Here is a 9,848-nt window from a genome sequence, read left to right on the forward strand (position 1 = left end):
CCGTTTATGACGCTCCGATCGGTGTTACTTGTCGTTAGGACCACAGAGTTCGTTGTCCATTCAACGCTTTGGGCCACCTCAACCGTCGTCAGTGCACGTGTAAGAGCTTGAAGCAATGGGTCCGTCATGGGCTTATAGGACGACATGTCTTTCGACCATCGCGATCCAACGGGGTAATTCAGAGGGAGTGCCCGAAAAAGCTCCAACAGCTTTTGATGACCCGGGTCTTTTGCAGCTCGCATTTGCTGGGTGATGTCGAAGACGCGAAATTGGGCAAAAAGACTGCGAGCCTGGGCAGAGTCGCTGTTTGCGTTTCCGTACATAGCGCGATACAAATCTTGACCAGCTCCCGCCACCGGTAGCTGCACAAAATCGCCACTGAGAAGGATAGAGATGCTGCCAAATGGCAACTCTCGGTCATAGATCGATCTGAGGCGGGTGTCCATGAGAACGAGATAGTTAGCAGGAAACATGCTGACTTCGTCAATACACACTAGTGCGAGACGGTTGCCACCCAAAGACCTCGCAATAGCATCCATTTGCTGTCCCGCAGTTAAATTTGGCTGGTGCGCCTTGAAGACCATGTGGAATGTGCGTCCGTTGGGAAGCTTTATGGCCCCCGTGCCGGTCGGGCAGCAGTTGACCTGGACTTTGTTGTTATGCTCGTGCTCGCGCTGCAAATGGTTGATGATGAACGACTTTCCAGTTCCACCACCGGCGTGCATGAGACACAGCTTCTGGCCGGCGTCGTCCATGATGAATTTTACAATCGCGAGCTGCGCCTCGGTTAAAGAACTGCGGGCGACGGGTGGTGAAGCATGCAACGAGTTGGTATCCGCGGAAGGTCCATTCCCACCGAGCAATGAATCCGACCCCGTGGCAGTGGCATCTGAAATTGTCATGCTGTGGATTGATTTGCATATCACCAAAAGATCGGGGGCGGTGCTAGTGGCAGAATGATGGTCTTGGTACACGATAGAAGAATCCGGGACACATGAAGCTGCTGCATGTGGGCGCAAAGACCTCAATGAGCCATGAAGGGCGAAGCAGTTGTCCCGCAGTGTCTTGAGCGCAGCATCCATTTTGTTGTCACCTGCTGAAGCCGCAGTTGTAAGTTCTTGAAGCTCTCTGTGGCTTATGCGACCCATTGCCTCTGCGTCGTCCGGTAGGATCTGACCAGAACCCACGGAGCAATTGACTGTGCTCGAGTGACGAAGGTTTGCCCACCAATCGGCATTGCGCTCGCGCCAACGACTCGATGCAACTTCGTTGCGGCTGCTTCGATGGACCTTGCTCATAATGTTTTGGATGTATCGCAGGCGCTGTCGATTTACAAGCGACGCAGTGCTGCAGTTCCAATCGTTGAAAAGCTGACATAGTCCATCGCTGCAATGATCCATAGTCGCAGCCATGTTATGGACCCCCCATGGTGTGAGCAGAGCCATGACGTATTTGGCGAGCTCGTCCATGTCTTTGTACCACCGGAGCTGCGCTGAATCCTCGTCAGGCTTGTTTCCAGGAAATAGTGGTGGGTGGGATCCAGCTAGCATCGCTGTCTTAATTTTCGTCCGGATGACGCCGTCATAGTGATCAAAGAGCTTGTGGCCGCTGCCAAGAGGAAAGGTTCTGCGCGAAGGGCGCCCACGGCCAGAATACTCTTTCCCAGGCTTCCTTTTCGGTACTAGCTCAACGATGCACTCGAACTCGAGCTGTGAAAAAGCTTGAAAGTGCTGGCCTCGGTGTGCGTACGACTCTGCTTGCGAAAGAAAAAATCGCTTGTCCCCAATGACGTAAGCTGCAGTACCCCCACAGAAATCCGCGCTCTTCTCGTTGCAGTCAACTGATGCGAAGAGCTCGTCCAAGCACGCCTCGGCATAAAGGTTGTCATTGCGCACCTCAGTCGACTGTGACGCATCGACTTGCACATCGTCCTTTGCCTTGAGGCAATGAGCAATGTAGGCAACGTTCTCGTTGGCAAAGACGTATCGGAAAGACTCACTGGTGATGTGAGACGTGTGTCCCAAAAGTGCGTAGGCCATCAAGGGTAGAGACCATTGTGCTCCGCCCGAGAATGCGTTCACAGTGCGAGTAGCCAAATGTTTGCCGGTCCGCCGTTTCGTACCACTGTCGTCTGCTCGACTTGGATGGGCGTGAATTTCATCGACTGCGGCAAGCAGGAGCGCGGTTGCCTGCCGAAGTTCAGTTGTTCCTTTTGTCATGTAGGAAGCTTTGTATTCTTCGACAGCCTCGCCCGCGTCTTGACCACTGATAATCGAGGAGTTGTTGTGGCACCCGAGCAGGTTGGTTGCGATGATGTTACTTTCAACAAACATAGCGTCTTGCTCTGGACGGTGCAACTCCCGAACAATCGGTCCCCGTAAATGAGGCCGCAGCAGGACGCCATTGAGGTGGTTCAATGGCCGCTCGAGGAACTGAATCGTTGCGGCGTCAATTTCGCGGCCCTCGATGTAGCATCGGATGCCCTTGCTGATGTCTTCGTTTTTGTGCATCGTGAGAAGAAGAGGACAGCTAGGATGATCGTGCACTCCGCGTCCCATGCTCAGTCTGCACATATATTTGCCACGTTTTCCTTTCTCACACGTGAACCCATGGCTGTGCCATCCTGTGAGGATCGCTTTGCGCTCGGCGACTTCAACGAAGGCTTCATAGTCCGAGGCAGGAGGCACTGCAATTTCGGCAGCACGAGGTTTTGGGACCTCGTGTGCCTCGAACTCACGTAACCAGTCGTGGGTGGCCAAAGACACGTGCGTGCATGATGTACTCGCAAGATACGCCGCGGCTGCGTCTTTCAGGTTGTCAGGCGCGGCTGCAAGCCGAGTGAGTAGCGAAGGCCACCCAACTGTGGCTCCACAATGGCGTTGAAAGCCGAGACGACGCCATAAGCTCCACGCAACACGTTGTGTGTAGTTGCGACTGACGCGAGTTGTTGCCATAGTAGGGCAACGGATAACGTCATGCAAAAGAACCTGCTGTTTTCGCAGGAAGGAAAGTGCGACCAGCATGGGATTCTGACCCGTCAGACGTAGTCGACCACCAGGACCGTCGGTCACATCATTGGGCAAGTCCGATCGAGAAGTTCCTTCTTGCTGCAATTTTTGAACCGATGCATTCCAGTGCTTGTCTCGCAAGATCGCCACGCGCAAAGTTGTCAAATCCTCGAACTTGGGGGGTGCCAAAGTGATGAAATGGAGGCCAACGCCATAACGATAGCGCATAGACAGCAGTTTCGGACGCGTTGCGGCACGCTCAAATGGGCTGAAGGGGACAGTGGATCCCACCATCGAGAGAACTTTGCATATTTTGGCGTTCAGGACTTTCGCCTCCCGAGTCAACGGGTTGTCTCGAGCCTGAGCAAGAGTCTCACGAAAGGATTCCAGATTTGCGAGGTCTCCGAGGCTTTCGAGCGTCTTTGAATTTTTCGTTCCAATGGAAGCCGCTTTGCGAATACAGGCGTGTCGTTGCTTTTGGTTGAACGCTGTAGAAATCCAAAGAGGGTCCTCAAAGCGTCCATCGTAGAATCGGCCTAGGTGCCGATGAAAGCTCACGGTCATTGGTCCTTTGGGCACACCTTTGCCCAGCATGAAGAGCGTGGGAAATGCCCCCATCAATATCTCATCGTTTTCGTCCCACTCCACAAGCGGTGTTCCGCGCCGCGACACGGCCACAACAGGCCTGATCTTTTCTCGGGGAGGTTTCGTAGACGGGGCGTCGTCAGGCTGCACGATTTGCACCAAAGCATCTAGCGCCAAATTTCGACCAAGAGGTACGAGGGTTTGGGTCTGCAAAACAGCAGAGTGTACTAGTACGACTGGTGCCTTGTCGTCGAGGACGGGTGTCGCTTCATCTTCGCGGTCCAGCTCGTTGCTCATGTCGGCCACACCCTTTTCGTCATAAGCAATTGCCTCATCTTCGATTAGCGCCCCGAGTTCCATCAGCTTCGACTGCGTTGATGTCGAGTTATCCACAGTGACATCCACAAACGATGGGTGCTGCAGCTGTTTCCAAATCCGAAGCCACGCGTAAGCCCCGTGGACATCGATATCGTACAAAGCACGAAACTTGCCACAGATTTTGCGCCACTGATCACGAGGGCCAAGGAATGTGATGTGTGGACGGCGCTTGACGTCAACAACAGGAAGCGTTTTCGCGACTTCAACTGGACCGTCACTTGGAAAGCAAATACTATGTCCCGTCGAGTGATGTGGGCGCACCAAAACGTTTATGTTAAAGTTGCGCACAGACACAACCGCGCTCAAGGTCGTCGCAATGAGGTGCGGCATCGCCGATTGGCGGCCGTAGTCATGTCCGGAAGCAATGCTGTACTCATGAGACAATGGGTTGGCAGCGCATGTCGTGCACAGAGTGATCGCATGAATGTCATAAACCAAGTCGGGGTTCAAGTGGTAGCAGCGTCGATTCCACCGCAGAACGGAAACATGCGCAAAAACAACATCCGCTGGCATGCTGTCGAGTTGCTGCATCTGCAGCAATGTCAATTGGAACGCATCATGCAGCCCCACGCTATCGAGCTGGACAGGCGCGTTCTCGCCAGGAAAGATAATTTCGTTGCAAGAGGCACACACGGCAATGGCGCCTGACGGATCGTGAGTGGCCGCACTCTTTTGACAACGCATGGCGTCATCCTTGGACACAGGCGCACCAATAGTTGAAGTAATACGCTCGCATGTTGCGCCAGACTGGTCGCAAAATAATGTTTCGTCGTAAAACACGTGGCCGTTCGGGTCGGCGGAGCAAAGGTGAAAGTAGGCCAGACCCAAATTCGGGTGCTTTGTGTAATTCTGACCTTGAGCAAGGACATCGATGTCAGCCTGATCGATCGTTGTTTTTTTGACAATAGTCGATGCGAGCTTCATCAGCCGCTCATCCCCAGCACTGCGTATCGCCTGGGTTTGAATGGTGCGAGACATGCCACGTTTGGAGGTGTTCTGTTGTTTTTGGATGTCCTTTCTGGTCACCGAAAGGCCTTCCCTAGCGCCGCGACGCTTAGCCGTGTTGTCCTGTCGTTTTGCGTCCCTTATTTTCTCATCGGACTGGGCTACTCGGGCGGCGTTGCGGGCCTCAGTATTGGCCTGCCGCTGCATGGCTACTGCGTCGTTCGTCAAGACAGCTCGGCCGGCGGCGCGGGCGTCGGTATTGGCCTGCCGCTGCATGGCTTCTGCCTCTTTGGTCAAGACAGCTCGGCCGGCGGCGCGGGCCTGCCGCTGCTTGCTTTTTGCCTCCTCCGTCAAGACGGCTCGGACGGTGTTGCGGGCGGCGGTATTGGCCTGCCACTGCTTGCTTTTTGCCTCCTCCGTCAAGACGGCTCGGCCGGTGTTGCGGACCTCGGTATTGGCCTGCCGCTGCATGGCTTCTGCCTCCTTCGTCATAACACCCAATTCGGACATCGGACGGACGGACGGACAGTATAATAAATTGTAGGCTGGTTAACTCAGTAGTAGTAGGCAGGTTCACTCAGTATTATTTCTTCTATGTACGTGACTTTACCGAAAAAAGTTAACCGGTGAGGTTGTGGCGTGACGTCACCGCAGTGAGGCGCGCGCTCATTCGTCGTTGGGTCTCCTAGCAACGGTCAGTGGCTTGCGAGATATTTTATTATATCAGAAATTTTTACAGTTTTCCCTCACTGCGTGAATTACACGCAGCTATTGTTTTAGTAACGCTAAATTCGCATTCAAAAAAATTTTACGTCCCCAGTAATTCATTCTTAGGACAACCAACCACGCGCCTGCGGCGCGCGCATCCAATGGCAGCGCGACTGAACCGACCCCCCCACCCCCAACAAGACGCCTCGCGATTGGTCCGCTGGACTCCAGGTGCTTGTTTCATCCGACAAATCACGACACGCGCGGGAACCGATTACGCGAGACGCGGGATACGATTGGTTAACGCACCCCTCACATGACGTATTTCTACTTCCTTTCTGCTCTGCCCCTCCCACACTCCGCCCCCATGGTCTTGACCTCTTGGGGTAAGCCACGCCCCTATCACTATTAGCCCCGCCTTCTCGCCCCCGGTACTGTATTCTCGACTGTAGACTCCGCCCCTTTTCGCCAACGGCCCCTCCCTCCATCGCGCTAAGCTCCGCCTCACACGGCTTGACCCCGCCCCGGTCCCCCGTGGCCCCGCTCTGCCCCCGTGGCCCCGCCCTCCACCCGCGTAACCCTGCCCCGGCCACCCGTGGCCCCGCCCCATCTCGGTGTCCCCGCCCCCAGCTCGTGGCCCCGCCCCTTACCGCCGTAACCCCGCGTAACCCCGCCCTCCACCTCATGGCCACGCCCCCTACCGCCGTAGCCCCGCCCAGCCCCGCGTAGCCCCGCCCCCTACGGCTGTAGCCCCGCCCAATACACCCCTAGCGGGGGAGAGATTCCCAGGCCTGGCTCTAGGCTGGAGACCCGCCGACAATGGGGGGGTAGGGAGTTTATTTTAATGTAAAAGCTTTAAATTTAAATGTTTCTATTTAAAAACATCAGGGAATATAACATTGTTAAACATTAACTCCCTTTCACACACGCGGGGGGGTACGATACGAAGGGAGAGTTTGAGGCCTAGTTCTAGGCTTTAGGCCTAGCAGTAGGCTTTAGGCCGCTGCGAGTTAATTTTTAATTTAAATGTTTTAATTATTTATGTAAAAGCTTTAAATTTAAATGTTTCTATTTAAAAACATCAGGGAATGTAACATTGTTAAACATTAACTCCCTTTCACACACGCGGGGGTACGATACGAAGGGAGAGTTTGAGGCCTAGTTCTAGGCTTTAGGCCTAGCTGTAGGCTTTAGGCCGCTGTGAGTTAATGTTTAATTTAAATGTTTTAATTATTTATGTAAAAGCTTTAAATTTAAATGTTTCTATTTAAAAACATCAGGGAATGTAACATTGTTAAACATTAACTCCCTTTCACACGCGCGGGGGTACGATACGAAGGGAGAGTTTGAGGCCTAGTTCTAGGCTTTAGGCCTAGCTGTAGGCTTTAGGCCGCTGTGAGTTAATTTTTAATTTAAATGTTTTAATTATTTATGTAAAAGCTTTAAATTTAAATGTTTCTATTTAAAAACATCAGGAAATGTAACATTGTTAAACATGAACTCCCTTTCGCACACGCGGGGGTACGATACGAAGGGAGAGTTTGAGGCCTAGATCTAGGTTTTAGGCCTAGCTGTAGGCTTTAGGCCGCTGTGAGTTAATTTTTAATTTAAATGTTTTCATTAAAAGCTATCTCAGGGAATTATGAGTTAATTTTTAATTTAAATGTTTTAATTAAAAGCTATCTCAGGGAATTATAAGGGAATGTTACACTTGTTTAGCCAGGAAAGCCTCACTGAGTCTAAAGGTTTTTGTAGGGTCCTGCCAAGTGTTTGCAGTAGGGGGCGATGTTGCTACACCTAATCGGACATCGGACGGACGGACGATATAATCTATTGTAGGCTGGTTAACTTCGTTCCTACCAGTACAAGTCGCTTGCATTAAAATTGCACTTGTGAGCAGCACATCACGATGAGCCCCACACTGCTGGTTTGGCAGAAACCCCATGCTCGCGGGAACAGTTGGGCAGGGACAGGGGGAAGGGTATATTGCTTGCCCCCCCAGATATTAGTCTTCATGGGCGCCCATGGCTACCTGGCATGGACCCCCCTATTGGTTACTCGCCCCCACGGAACTTCAAGATAGTTGCCACGTTCTCGACGAGAGCGGTGAAATCTCGTCTCACTGAGACGCCGCGTGGCGATTGAGCCACACCGGTGCGGGTCAACCGCGTGTGGTAACAAGAGTCGAACCGTGCCGCCACTCCCCGCCAACTCCCGGCCACCGCTTGAACCACACTCAGCGCATTCAACAAATTCCAAGTGGCACTCTTTCTAAAAAAGACTGGTGGCTGTGAAAAAGACTGCTGCAGCCAATCACAGTTGGTTTTGAGGGATCACGTTGGCGGGGGGGGGGGGTGGGATGGCTGGTGCTGGGTGATGGGAGGAGACAAGGGACGCTAAGTGACCGTCTGTGTACGAGGGTCAGGATCGCCACCTCTGACATACACAACCTGGGACACATCATGGGAAGAAGGATCTCTCAAAACCCGAAGAGGGGAGAACTACATGGAAAAGCATTGTCTTGAGCAATGCGACCTCAATAAAACTAGGACAGGTGGACATTTGAATTTGCACAAGGGGACAAACAGGGGTTGGAGTCATGTTCTTCATATGGCTGACATTGATGTAGAGCAAAAACTATATTGCATTGAGCCAGATAATTACGTAAGAAGTAGAGGAGTGGTGCATCGCTGTGATGATGCCTTCTTCGAATTTGTGAATCGGACATTGAATTGTCATATGTTCCATAGTCTGTTCAGGCTTTGAGTTGGGGATAGGGCTACACAGATTCGCTGCAGAAATATTTTTCAGAACGTCAGTGTTTGGCACTACATGTAGGGCAGTTCCACATATAGGCAAACATCAGAATTTCAGCATCATCCTAATTTTATATATTCATATGGGATATCATTATGAAGGTAATTATTGCTTTATAAATTAATTCGATCTAAATCTCTTGGTTGAAATACTTTGTCCAAGGTAAAGTAACTGTTTGATTATGGGAATGAGTATCCACGTCGGCCTGAGATCGTGGAACCGCTCTCCAGCGCCGCCGCTCACATCAGGGGACGCAGGAACGACGATGGTTCCTGGTTCCACTGTGGCCAACTAGTTTATTCATGGATATCTCCTCCTCGCCGTCCTAAATTACCATCACCACCTCCACAATCTTGTGCTTGCATGCCATGCGCTGGGGCGACCGACCTCCAGTCCCCGAACGTGCCGTGGCGAAGACCTCCTCGCGCGGTAGAGCACCTTGGGGTTCGCTGGGCGCTGAGGCTGAGGCGCAGGCAACGACGGGCCGTTTCCGTTTAAGGACTTCTTGCGCATGAATGCTCATAGCGACTCGCAAGGAGCATATATCAACCTCATCTGCCGCGTTGATGGGAACACCCAACTCCTGTGCCAGCGCCAAAAGCTGCTCCGTGACCATTGCGTCTTTGCCTTCTTCGTCCATGCGAGGAGAAGCGGCGTCAGCGAGAGCCAGAAGTGCAGTGCGATAGGCGAGAGGAGTTTCCATCTCCCCCTTACGGCGACCGTAAAAGTGGTGTCGACTGGCAGACGGCGGTCCGTAGACCCTGGCCATCAGCTGAAGTGCTGCATGCAGTGTAGAGCGGTCAGACCTCGGAGTCGCCATGAGGGTGGCCAGAGCGTCATCGTTCAGAGTCGCTGGGAGCGCGCGCAGTGCCTCGGCGTCGGTCCATCCCGACATCTCCTGGTGAGCGAGGAACCGCCGTTGAAAAGCCCCCCAGTCGCCTTCTGCTTGAAAGGCCATCAACACGGGCAGTCGCTGCTGGAACGTCTGCTCTGCTCCCGGCTCCCGATATTCCCGCGCAGCGCCGCCGTACAGTTGGTCGCGGCGACGTCTGTCGCGTAGAGATGACGTGGCAGGCGGTGATTGGAGACCCTCTCCCACATGGTGCTCCTGGCCTCCACCACTCAAGGCACTGGTTGGTAAAATGGCGCCAAATTCAACCTGCATCGCGGTGCCTGTGGCGGGAGCCTGCGTTTGGCGCCAAATTCCAAGTCACGGCGCGGTGCTGGCGGGAGCCGCCGCTTGGCGCCAAATTTCTCCACGTTCATCAGCTACCCCTCCTCCGGACTGAGTAATCTCCATCAGTATGGAGGTAGCGGCAAGCAGCAATTCAGCAAGGCGGGAGTGAGTGTCCTGGAGCCCACGCCCCAACTGCAGCAGTATGTCAGGCGGCCGCGATGGTTGTTGTA

This window comes from Lampetra fluviatilis, chromosome 26 (assembly GCF_964198595.1).
Source record: "Lampetra fluviatilis chromosome 26, kcLamFluv1.1, whole genome shotgun sequence".
Lineage (NCBI taxonomy): Eukaryota > Metazoa > Chordata > Hyperoartia > Petromyzontiformes > Petromyzontidae > Lampetra > Lampetra fluviatilis.